Source organism: Callospermophilus lateralis, unplaced genomic scaffold (genome assembly GCF_048772815.1).
Source record: "Callospermophilus lateralis isolate mCalLat2 unplaced genomic scaffold, mCalLat2.hap1 Scaffold_167, whole genome shotgun sequence".
NCBI lineage: Eukaryota > Metazoa > Chordata > Mammalia > Rodentia > Sciuridae > Callospermophilus > Callospermophilus lateralis.
Genome location: NW_027512751.1, coordinates 2,715,612 through 2,727,620, shown reverse-complemented (window position 1 = coordinate 2,727,620; position 12,009 = coordinate 2,715,612). Strand labels below are relative to the sequence as shown.

Here is a 12,009-nt window from a genome sequence, read left to right as displayed (position 1 = left end):
TTCTTGTGGTTTCCACTTATATAATACACTGTAGATTACTTAATCTTCCTAGCTTTGATTCTTTCTATATGTAAAAGTAATGGTTAAGTTGCAACTTAACTTTAGAATTACACTGAAACCTGTATTGTCTTCCTGAGAGCTCCCATCTTACATTGTTCATGTATTTACCTGACACCCGGGTATTTGGTTTTCTCTTTTAAAAAAAACAACACTTGGATTCATTTTTATGACATTAAAAAAATGATAGAGACCATACTTGTATGAGTACTGACATATGTGAAATTAAAGAATATTGGCTTGTTTCTTGAAGACAACTTAGTCAGACTACACATTCACTACAGTACAGTATTTATTTATTTGCTATGCTGACAAAAATAAATCCACATTTTATTTTAAAAAAGAAAATAAACCCCTTCCTTCAATCCAATATTACATAATATTAACAAAACAACATGATAATCATGTTGTTTCTGTTTTTTAAAATGTTATCTTTTAGTAAGTATTTTAACTTTGACAAATGAAGACCTATACACCTACCTTGTCATTTTGGATGTATTTGGTGTTGCTTTTGTCCAAATTTAGTCACCCCAATTCAGATTACACAGTGTTAATGCATTTAAATTTTTTGAAAGTTACACCAGGTGACAGAAAGCTTTGCTTCTTTATCTTATAAAAGAAAGAAAAATAGAAATAACTTTATTTTTCTTGAAATGTTCCAAATGGTAATTAACTTAAAGGTATTTTAAAGATTTCTTGCCAAATTAATGAAGGAACATCTCAGATTTATATATAAAGAAAATTCATTAACATAAAGCCTTTCAACAATGTATAGTTTTCAATTAAAAAAAAGGAATTCTTGTTTAAGAAAAAAAAAATGTTTGCCCAAATCATTGCCTACACAGCACATTTGTTCCTAAATTTTGATTCCTTTATCAGATGTGCATGATGTCAATTCATCTAGGTGTTGCCAGTATTCTTTCTTATCTTAATTTGTTTTTAAACTCAGAGAAATTCTGAACTCCATTCCCACAAATTAATTTATAACTTAAGAAAACATTTCAATCTAATTTCTTTACATGGATTATCATAAAACAGTCTAAATAAACCACTTTAATTCATTGAAATCATTTTGATTAATGTATGCACTCAAGAGTGGGGAAGGAATTTTATTAATATTTCTAAATACACCTTTAGAGCTTATATCAACCATCATCCAGGTGAGTCTTAGCAAAAGTGTAATATGTTCCTTTGCAAAATCAAAATGGATCCATACAACTAATGTTGGCAATGGACATAGGCTACCTGTGTCCTCATCACTGATTCTTTTAGGCATGGAGAAAAATGTTTTTCAGCCTTGGGAATTCTATTTTGTCTCCCTTCTAGTAGGAAATGTTTTTTTTTGTTGTTGTTTTGTTTTTTCTTTTTGTTTGTTTGTTTCTATGGTACTCAAAACTGAACCCAAAGTTGTTCACATCTCCAACCCTTTTGATTTTTCATTTTGAGATAGGTTCTCAATGAGTTGTTAAAGCTGACTTGAACTTGCAATCCTTCTGTCCCATCCTCCTGAGTCCCCAGGATTATAGACATGTACCACTGTACCCAGAAGGGAAAATGCTTTTATCAGAATTTTAATAGATTTGGCAATTTTTTTTATTAAATCAGACTCCCTTGTTTTTATCTTCTTTAGAAAAGGTAAAAGAACACAAGTAATTCTTAAAGAAGAATTGATAAAATTCACAGAGATCTTCATAATTTGTGGGCTGAGTTAGTAACAGGCCACTATGGTGTCTGGGATTATTACCTCTGATGCTAAAATGTCCTTGTTTAAGTAAATTCTGTAAGGACTAGAGAGGTCTGTTCTTATCAAAAAGGCCAGAATCCTTATCTCAATACTTTCCTAAACAATGTGTGTAGTATTGCTTTTCAAATCTGATGCCTGGTCTTCTGGAAGGGACCTGAGATAAAGATCTCGATGGAAAGGTCAATATCATGCATTATTTACAACTAGCAAAACCAAAGCTCTTTAAGGGATTGTTCCTGAATTACTATTTCAAGTACAGAGATAGAGGTCTTCAAATCATGGAAAAGCTACTCAACTACAAACTCATTGATGATTCTTAGAATTCTCACAGCAGCAAACACAATTTGCAAGTAGACAGTTTCCATCATTGATCTGTAAATCATGCAGATCTCTAGTCAAGATAGAAATATCTACCAGTTGAAGTCTACAGAGAAAAATCTATAGATTATCACATTTAATCTGCATCCCTTTATTCTTTATTTTTCTCACTATCTATTTTCTTTCTTTCTTTCTTTCTTTCTTTCTTTCTTTCTTTCTTTCTTTCTTTCTTTCTTTCTTTCTTTCTTTTAACATGCCACTTACTTGGGTCTTTGAAGGTAAATAATACATGAAGCTGGACCCCAGGCCCTGATAATGCCAGAACTGGGGGTTCAAAACGTGGCAAGGTTCTCAAGAGTTCAGAAGTGTCAGAACTAAGGTTTACAAGCCAGAGAATGTACATGATCCATACATTCTGTTTAGCAATTTTGCCATTTATCAGAAAGAGACCCCCCCAAAATCTCTCATAATGGAGAAATTTCAACTCCTGTTAATAAAGAATGAAGAATGCCAAAAATATTATGTTGTTTTATCTTCACTTTTCTTGCACAGTCTGCAGCCTGAGCTATCATAATGTCCAACACACTGCAGCTGAGGCTGCAGTATGAGTTGGAGATCAGTCTTTCTATCCTTTACATCACCTAATGCTACTCAGTGATTGATGGCAGAGAGTTCTTGTCAGGACAGCCATTTAGCAAGCACTGAAAGTATAAAAGATTGATTTAGTTTGTAAGATTTAAATTTACAAATAAAAAAGCTACATGCTTTACTTTTTCTTCTTGTTCTCTTCTTCTTTCACATGACACTTTTCCTTATATTTTTCTTTCTCTTTGTCATCTTTCCTATTCTTTTTGCTCTCTTTGTTTCCTGCCCTTCTTTCTTCTCTGCATCCCAGTTGGCAATCTTGTTGATGAGGTTGTGCAGGGCACCTACAGAGTAGATCAGTGAGGCCACTACACCACCTCCATTGGGTCCTTAGTCTTCAGGTAAAAGGCCTTGACAAATTCCTGCAGGCTGACATCAGGCAGTAGGGTGAAGACGTCCTGCAGCTGGTAGATGGTCTGGTGGTTGATGGACAGCTTGCCTGTAGCTAGTTTTTCCAGGTAGCTCCTGATATCGAGATGCTTAGAGGTTCCTTCAAACCATGGAGTTGATTTGTAACTCCCTGGGAAAGAGTGTCCATTATTGACAGTGTCTTTGATGTCCTGTAACAAGTGTATAACCCCAGCTTCCTCAGCTTCTTCTGCTTCAACTTCCCTGATCACATGCTCAAATATTTTTGAAGTTGTAGTTCAATCATCATGAACTTCTTCCTGTGAAATATATGCTTCTGTGGGCAGCCTCAAGTTCTTTGGCTTCACACCAATAATGATGAATTCTGAGTTAGGGCGGCATATGTTTTCATAAGTTCATTGATGATGATGTCATTTCTATGTAGTGTAGGGCCTGTGTGGTATCAGCCAACTATTCCTTTTCTGGCATTAACCTTCTTAAACATTCCATACAAGTCTTCCAAATAATCATGATTTAAGAACCAGACAGAACTAGCTTTGTCATCTTCATCAAAACAGACTGAAAATCGAACGGACACATCAAGTTCTTTTCTTTTGCCCTGACACCAAAAGAGTATACCACAATGCAATTCTAGTTTCCAAACTTGACGACACATTGACTACAAAGTAATTCATGCTTGGAAAAAATTCAAACTTTATGTTTTTTTTTTTTTTTTTTGGCAGACCTCCTTCTTTCCTTTGAACTTTCCTCAACTTCTTTATCCTCAAATCGCTTCAGGAATAAAGATGCTCAAGTCATACTACTATTATGCCCTGGGTTCTATGAAACCAATATTCTGAAACATATGCCCCATGCTTTATGCATTGGTGCCCCAATCTCCAACTGGTCTTGTTGTTTAAAAAGATACTGACACATCTTCTACATTTTAAGATTCCTCAAACCTGAATGCCACTTAGAAAATTTCAGGACTTACCATCACTGTGGGTTCAGGAAGCTATTTTGGACCAGAGAACAGAATTTTGGTAAAAGCTTTCAAGGCACAGAAGCCTCTGAAGGAGTCGAATTGCTTTCCTAAGATATCAATTTAGTCTTTTTATTGAAAAAGGATGGGCAAGATGACAGATAAGCAGGAGCCTGGAGGTAGGGAGTCAGTGTCAACTGAAGCCTGTCCTTTCCTCCATACTCTAGCATCACCCACCTTTCATTGAAGGGAACAGGCATCCCAGGCCCCCAACTGGCGGCAGGAGCAAGTTTCAGGGTGCACTTGGCTTCATGAACCCACATTGGTCTGTGCCAGTGGATGTGTCAGGGTACCCAACATCCCACCTTAGTCCCCAGCCTACCCAGGGCACTGTATTTTCCCCAGCATGTTGGTGACTCAGCAGCCCCAGCTCTCCCTAATTTTCTCTTCTAATGCCTTCAATTATGTTTATTTTAAAGTTATTATTCTTAATATTTCTATGGACATATTTTGTCATTGACTAGAAGGGATTAAGAGCTAGCTGTAATTTGTCCAAATTTTAGTAAAGACATGCTATTTTTGCAAATATTTTCCTTAGGATGCCAGCTATCTCTTTTTATCACTGAATCCTTATGATGAAACATTTGGGTTCATCAAAAATTAGACTTGGGGCTGGGGATGTGGTTCAGGCAGCAGCGTGCTTGTCTGGCATGCGCGGGATGCTGGGTACAATCCTCGGCACCACATAAAAATAAAATAAAGATGTTGTGTCCACCGAAAAACTAAAAAAATAAATATTAAAAAATTCTCTTTCTCTTCCTCTCTCCCTCTCTCTCTCTCTCTCTCTCTCTCTCTCTCTCTCTCTCTGTTTAAAAAAAATAGACTCAGCACTCATAGACATTTTATCTGGCAGACACCAGGAATTAGATAACAAAAAGCAAAAACAAAACTAAACTAAACAAAAAGCTACTCAGGACATCCTAGGAGGTAAACAACAATGAATATAGCACTCATGAGCCATTTATAGAAGACTGCTTCTGCAACTAAACATTCAAAAAGAAGACTCTTGGAAAGATGATAGAGAGGGAGTGGGATATGTTTAATACATTTCGTACATTTGCAGATCTTAAAGGCAGGTTTCATCTACTTCTTCCCTGTGTGATGAGGTCTCTCCTTGATTAATGCTTGAATGGTTGATCAACCCTAACAATTGCTTCTGGATTTGCTATAATAAAACCTACTGACTCATAGAACTGACTTCACAGAACCTAAATGATTTGGTAAGAAGAATGTTGACCCCTCAAAGATGCCCAAGGTCCTTATCCTAAAATTTATGAATATGTTAGCTTATGTGGCAAATAGATGTGGCAAAATGTGATTTAAGTTAAATGACCACAAAGTAATGACAATATAATGATTTTTCAGTGGTTCAAATATAATCACAACAATCTTCCTAAGTGAAAAGAGACAAAAAGATCCAGATTATTATCATGTATGAAAACTTCCAATTTGTTTCTACCTTTGAGGATGCAACAAGGAACTGTTACAATGATATGTTGAAGCACTAATTCCAAATTTGATATAAACACATTAGGGCCTTTGGGAGGTAATTATGTTGAGATGATATCATGATTGTGGTGCCCTTTTAATGGGATTAGTGTCCTCAAAAGAACATGGAGTTATGAGATCTCTCTCTCTCTCTCCTCCCTCCCTCCTTCCCTCCCTCCCCCTTACTCTCTCTTTGTCTGAGTGTGTGTGTATGGGTAGGTGTGTGTGTCTTTATCACTTCCTCCCCATCTACCTCTTTCTTCTTTCTCTATGAATATGTACATGAGAAAGGTCAAATTAGTAGAGGAGAAGGTAGCCCTTTACCAACCACAAAGTAGTTCCTCAAAAAAAAAAAAAAAATCTGCCAACATCTGGATATTAGACTTCCCAGACTTAATAATGAGAAATATATGTCAGTTGTCTATGGTATTTTTTCATGGCACCCCAAGGACCTAGCAAGAACCTAAGTCAAGGAATATGGTTGGATTCTAGAATCTGGAGAAAGACTTGTATTGAACTTCTAAACAAGAGAAATGGTAAAAAAAAATTAGTCTATGTTGTTTTAAACCACTGTGTGACCATTTTTATAGTAACCATAGGAAGAAAACACAATTGGAAATTTAGCACATATTTCTCAATGCCAATACTATTATTCAGTGTCTATTTTGTACCTTTATTTCCATCCCTTTAAAGAATGAAACAAAACAAAAGACAAAAAAAATTCTTCCTAAATAATTCAATTTTTAAAAGAAGGAAAAACAGAGCCTCAAATCCAGAGTTTAAATCTTAACCACTCAAGGAAAAATCTTCAAAGTTTTCCTCTGTCATTTAATCTTTTGACAGCAGACTTTATACAATGCATAAAAGTTGAGAAATTTCATACTATGACTTAGTGATATCAGGAAAGCTATATAATGCATTAGGCCACAGAACTCAACCAAGATGCTAATGAAAATGCAAACCTGATGACTTTAATCAGAGAAGTTCTAGATCTCACATTGACCATTCTGAGTATTGCAGGGGGATACTTCAGGATAAAGAATGCAATACTTACATATCTATAGAAGTTTATGAGTTTTATAATACTCACAAGAAGTCCCACAGAACAACTTCATATATCATAATTTAGATAATTAGATACATTCTTCCATGGCAAACAGCCATGGTAAATAAATAAAATGGGTATATGATTGAGCTCAAGGTTCCAAGACTTGAAAGTTCAAAATCTAGTAACTACTACATCTGGTGAGGTCCTACTTGCTGGTGGGGACTCTCAAGGGGCGTAGGACATCACATGGCTAGACAGAACTTATTAGCTCTGCTCTCTCCTCTAAAGCCACAGTCTCATCCGATTAGCTCCCCACCCTTATTGCCTCATTGAAGTTTAACTACCTCCCAAATGTCTCACCTCTAAATATCATAGGCAGATTGTTTCCTGTCTCTTAAAACCTCAGAATGGGAGTTAAATTTCAGAATGAGTTTTGGTGGGTGAGTTAAAATATCTTCACTTCCTCTTATTCATAAACTCATATAGTCTCTCCCTACATTGTCATAAAACTGTTCTATATGATTTACAAAGTATGATGGGGTGACAGAATGTGACTGATGTGGCTTCCATTTTGGCCTCTGAGTCATTTAATCAGGAGGAATCCAACAGTGATGTTGTGAATAGCCCATGTGACATTAGGAAGAATGCAAATTAAGAAGAACTGAGTCCATCCACCCACAAACCAACAGCGATTCACCAGCAGATGTTCTACATAGTCAAGACATCAAAACACTACAGTGAATCTCACCATAGTGTACATCCACAAGACTGGGATCCTAACAGAATAAAACATAATCCATATTTGTATAAGCCAGTCAAAATAGACTCTACTGTCATATATAACTAAAAAGCACACATTTTAAAAAGTTAAGATTATTTCAGTTGCAGCCAATAAATAAATACATATTAATTTCTTGAAGATTCTTATAAAAAATCAGCTTTCTTAAAAAAAAATCAGCTCCTTTATAAGCTACTCCTGAAAATCTGACCTCCAAAATACTAAGAGAAAGAAAATACTTATTATTTTTAAATCATTATTCACTGGGATAATTTCTTATGCACAAATAGATAACTAATATGATTCTCATCTATGGTTTGCTATGCTTACTGGATGGAGAGTAAAATCTGTTCTTTTGGACTAATATTAATTTTTTTTGCTCTTTGGGAATCAGATTAAAATATTGATCATAATCCTTCCTTTTGCATTTGTCCATAACATTATGATTTCCAGAATCTCAAACTGTTATGAATAGATGCTATCTTATTAAATGATATAAAAAATGTTCATCCAAACAAGGAATAGAAAAAACAATTTAATAGTGGTCAGAATAACTTACAGATAACTGACATAATCATGTATTTTAAACCTTCAGTGTGGTTCTGGATGGAGCAAGATTCACATAATAATGGCCTCTTCTGAATGTCAGATTGAAGGACAGGAAAGACAGCTCTGAAGTGAGAAAAGACTTAGGCCAATGTTAGTTTAGTATTTTTTTCTCCTCTCTCTGCTATAAACCTTTTTTTCTAGAAAGAAAATTTAAAATTTATTAAAAAAACAAAAAATAAAATAAATGTTTTCTTCAGGAAATAAATGAAAAAAAAATTCTGAAGCAACATAGGTGAACAGCTTACCTATTCAACAATCGTTATCAAAACTTGTTTCATAATCTCCCCTTACTGTGGACAACCACCTGAACCTCTTTGCTCTAAGTGTTGCCCATTGTCAGTCTGCTTTTCATCTTGAGAGACTCACTTGACTCTTTGAGCTATAGTCACAGCGACAAAACTCTTCCTCTCAGTTCTTCCTATCAAAACACTGAAATTTTGTCACAAATATGTATCTCCTTGGCTCAGTGAGATTTAATAAATGTAGTTTTGCTTTAATAATGAGTTGTATGATGATATTTGTGGAGTTCCACTGGTAACAATATAAAATTATATTAACCAGGTTCATTTTCTGTAAGACCATTATTATGTCATGCCATAAAAACTCACCAGCATCCATTGCCTCAAAATCAGTTATTCCGCAGTCAACAGAAACATTTTGGCTATACACTGGATTTTAGGTACTCATTTATAGAATATGGATAAGAAAGGTCAAACAGAAGTGGATCTTCTTTCAGTGTATTTTCAAGTGAAAAATCATGTGCATAGATTGTTCTATGTTATGTTAAAAGAGAATCCAAGGGTCTGTGGATATAGCTCAGTTGGTAGAGTGCTTGCCGCACATGTACAAGGCTCTGGGTTCAATCCCTAGCATCACAAAAAAAAAAAAAAAGAGAGAGAGAGAGAGAACTTTATTATATAATTTGTAAAATTATAAGCAAATTTTCGGTGGGTACTTATCTTTACCAGAGCACATACACTCATAAATGCAGTGCAGTGTATGTATATACTTGTGTCTGTTTGTGCATGATGAGGCGGTAACCATTGGGTGACTTATATAATTGTGAGAAATACTGTAATAAATAAATAAAATTGAATTCTGGTTTATTTATAAATGGTCATTTATTTGATTGAACTTTTTCCTTTAATGTAATATTATACCCCATTTTACATAAACACACACACACACACACACACACACACATGCTTGCATATGTATATGTTCTTACTTTGCCACATTCTGCACATAATAATAAAAGGAATAACGTAATATTTCTATCGTGCAGCAAAACTAGACTTTTTTAGAGATACCTCAGTCTGAAATAAAAATTATTGCAATTTATACCTACTTCACAGATTAGTATGAGAATTTGGTGTTTCTTTTTCAGAATTTCAAGTTCGTATTTCAGTAAATGAGCACTGTTCTCTATAAAACCAGGAAATGTAATTCTTTTGAAAAACAATCTGGCTGGAAAAGTAGATATCATCATGGAAAGAAAGACAATCATCAGAAGTAATCACACAGAAAATCAAACTGCACAGACATCCCTCGCACTTAAGGTTAAGAACACTTTGCACTTTGGAACCTACACAGAAAAACCTATTGGGGATGAGTGTCTCTGTTACATCAAAAAGAAAACCAGTTGAAAACCCTCACTGGACACAATCAAAACACATGCAAAGCTGGTCAGGAACAAGGGGATCATTTTTAAATTAGTTCTGCTGTCAAGAAAGAGTAAAGCAAGACTTCCTTCACTAAGCAATGATTCTTTTTTCCACATCTCATTATTTTTTATTGTTTGCAACCTCATCAGCTTAATCCCTGGCTGTGTTCCATGAGAGTAGATGACAATTAAATCATCTCTATTATAGTGTAAAAGAAGAAGACAGAGCATTGCAGCATTTGAATTAATTTGTTTTATTAGAAACACTTTGTGACCAAATAACTTAAACTCCAGCTTCCCATGCACTTTAATCAAGATGAACATTTATTAGATTATCAATTTTAGAGGACATTTGTGATTTTAAAAATAGAGTTCATATTTTCTGGGTATCAGACAGCTTATAATTTAAAAATAATTCTTTTAAAGTTATAGTTGATGCCTAAAACCTTGATGACTTCCAGTTCTTTCTAGCATCTCAGTTCCCTTTCAACAAACTTGCAGTTTTGGCTTACTGTAAAACAGTACACTTATTAGCTGGAACCCAAATAATATTCAGTCAGTGGCACTTCCTTTTATATATGCCATGTACCTTATGCTCTATGATCTATAGTGTTTATGTTTTCCTTCCACAGCCCCAGTTAAAATTAAGGTACAATAATCTGATGGGGTCTTACTAATGTTTCTTGTTACATTGTAAACTCTGTCAGGAAAAGATAATCTACTCTCTGGTTTGTAATTTTATCTCCATTATTGAAACACCTGCATTATTTTATTACTGCTCTTGTAACAAATTTCTACAAACTTAGAAATACAACACAAGTGGTTTAATACAGCCCAAATATATTATCATATAGTTCTATGGGTTAGATATTTGATATGAGTCTAACTGGGCTAGAATGAAACTCTGGGAGCTAGTGCATTCTGTTCCTGAGCTTCTAGGATAGACTCCATTTCCTTGCTGTGTGCAGACTTCAGAGGCTGCTGTGTTCCATGAAGTGTGGTGGTCCCCTTTCTCTATTCATCAAAGCCAGAAATTTTGTATTTCTCTGCTCTTCTATAGTCTCATCTCCAGCTGATTCTAGCCAGCAAAACATGTCTATTTTAAACTCGTGATTCAACTGGGCCCACAAAAACATTCAGGACAATCTCCCATCTCAACATCCTTAACATAATCATGTCTGTGAAGCCTTTTTTTTCCTTTTTGTTTTGCTGTGTAAGGCAATATATTTACAGGTTCTAGAAACCAAAGCATATGCAGCTTGTTGACAAACATCAACTGAATATACATGATTCCTTACTCTTGAAGAGTAGAACAAGTCATGTACTTTCTTAGACACTTAAGACTTTTTGATTTTTTTCCTTACTTATAATATCAGTGTTGTATTAGTACCCATATTATGAAATATTTTAAAGATAACATTAGAAGATATATTTAAAATAATCACAACTGTGTATATTACATACACACACACCCACACCCACCCCCACACACACACACACACACACACACACACCATGACTACTTATTTTCCTTATTCTGAACTCAACCCTATGCCCCAATAAAATGAACATTTGATTGAGAAATGTAGTATATATGTCTAGCAAAACAGAACACAATATTTGAAGACCATCAATCTATAAATTTCTTTCCCATTCAAATGAGGGAATTGATTAATGTGTAATAACTCATGAAAAAATATTCTATCAGTGAGATGTATGCTAAATAAGTAATATAAATGATTTATTCTAATTGATAATACTTAATTAATCCAAATATGACAGAATTACTTAATTATAACTGAATATAAAACTCTCAAACTGTAATTATGATTATCATGATACAGGTATACTAATTTTATCTGCTATTTCACTGTGGAAATGGATAACATATCTACAATTTTAAGTGCATTCCTTCAAGTATCAAAAAAAAATCATAATACTAAAATTATTTTTCTTTTTGGCTTTGATGTCCTTAACAAATCTATATCCTGACTCACTGAATTTATGAAAGAGGCACAAACTAATATGAGGTGTATTTAAACATTGTGCTACTATTTTTTTACCTATTGATTTTTTTGATTTGTTCTTTTTAGATATATATGACAGTAGAGTCTGTTTTGTCATATCATACATACATGGAGTATAACTTTCCATTCTTTGCTTGTACATGATGTGGAATTACTCAGGTCCTGTATTCATATAAGAACATAGCAAACTTATGCCTGATTCATTCCATGGTCACTCATATACCCATTTCTTCTCCCTTTTC

General features: G+C 34.4%; 1 pseudogene; it reads right to left on the bottom strand.

Annotated features, from left to right (window-relative positions):
• Nucleotides 1–2,885: 2,885 nt before the first annotated feature.
• On the bottom strand, nt 2,886–3,788 carry LOC143387391 (26S proteasome non-ATPase regulatory subunit 7 pseudogene; annotated as a pseudogene).
• Nucleotides 3,789–12,009: the final 8,221 nt, after the last annotated feature.